This window comes from Arachis duranensis, chromosome 4 (assembly GCF_000817695.3).
Source record: "Arachis duranensis cultivar V14167 chromosome 4, aradu.V14167.gnm2.J7QH, whole genome shotgun sequence".
NCBI lineage: Eukaryota > Viridiplantae > Streptophyta > Magnoliopsida > Fabales > Fabaceae > Arachis > Arachis duranensis.
The window spans coordinates 58651333-58653078 of record NC_029775.3 but is presented as its reverse complement, the minus strand read 5'-3'; positions in this window follow the sequence as shown (position 1 = coordinate 58653078).

Sequence of the window (1746 nt, the reverse complement as noted above, 5' to 3'; positions counted from 1 at the left end):
CAATCTTGCTTTTGGAGCAGTGATCTGCTAAGGCTTGGCTGGCCATTGGCCATGTCTAGTGTTTTGGACTGAAGCTTTCTTTGAAAGCTTGGCTGGCTGTGAAGCCATGTTTAATTCCTGGACCAGAGTCTTAGACTAGCATTGCACTGATTCCTGGAATTCTCATTAAGAATTTTGATACCTTTATTTTCTTTTCTAATTTTCGAAAAATCCAAAAAAATTACAAAATCATAAAATCCAAAAATTTGTTGTTTGAGTCTAGTGTCTCATTTTAAGTTTGGTGTCAATTGCATGCCTTCATTCATGTGTCTTAAGGATCTTCAAGTAATTCTTGATGATTTCTTACTTTGATCTTTAAATTCTCTTGACTTGAGTGTTTATGTGTCTCATATGCATTCTCATTAGTGTCAGTAGTACACAAACTGCTAAGTTTGGTGTCTTGCATGCATTGTTATTTGATTTTAGTTGTATTTTGATTATTCCTCCGTATTAAAAATCCAAAAATATTTTTAATTTGTGTCTTTTCAAGTCAATAATACAGAGAATTGAATATTCAGAACATACAGCAGAGGAATTGCACAGAAAAAGCTGGGCGTTCAAAACGCCCAGTGAAGAAGGACAGACTGGCGTTTAAACGCCAGCCAGGGTACCTGGTTGGGTGTTTAACGCCCAAAAGGGTAGTGATTTGGGCGTTAAACGCCAGAATGTGCACCATTCTGGGCGTTTAACGCCAGGATGGCACAAGAGGGAAGATTTTGTTTTCAATGCAAATTTTTTTCAGGTTTTCAATGTTTTTCAAAATCAAATCTTTTTCAAATCATATCTTTTCAATCATATGTTTTCAAAATTGATTTCTTTCCATTTTTAAGGATACTTGCTACCAATTAATGATTTGATTCAACATTTCAAGTATGTTGCCTTTTCTGTTGAGAAAGGTTTAATGTTTGAATCATATCTTTTCTTGTTAGCCAAGTCATTAATTTTCAAAATCAAATCTTTTTCAAATCATATCTTCTCAATCACATTTTTTTTAAAACTAATCATATCTTCTTAACCATATCTTTTTCAAAATAGTTTTCAATCAAATCTTTTTTATTTCTAATTTCAAAACCTTTTTCAAAAATCACTTGATTTCTTTCCCACTCTTATTTTCGAAAATCAATTAGTGTTTTTCAAAATGTTTTCAAAATCTTTTACTTAATTTTCATAAATTACTTCCCTTCTTCTCACATCCTTCTATTATTGGACTAACACTATTCCTTAATACACAATTCGAACTCCATCTTTCTTGATAAGTTCGAATTTTCTACCTCTGTCTTCCATTTTTCTTTTTCTCTGACACCTCAAGGAATCTCTATACTGTGACATAGAGGATTCCACATTTCCTTGTTTTCTTCTCTTTCATATGAGCAGAAGCAAAGACAAAAGCATTCTTGTTGAGGCTGACCCTGAACCTGAAAGGACCTTGAAGCGAAAGCTAAGAGAAGCCAAGGCACAAATCTCTGTAGAGGACCTAACAGAAATCTTCAAAGAAGAAGAACACATGGCAGCCGAAAACAACAACAATGCCAACAATGCAAGGAAGGTGCTGGGTGACTTTACTGCACCTACTCCCGACTTCTATGGGAGAAGCATCTCTATCCCTGCCATTGGAGCAAACAACTTTGAGCTTAAGCCTCAATTAGTTTCTCTAATGCAACAGAATTGCAAGTTCCATGGACTTCCATTAGAAGATCCTCATCAGTT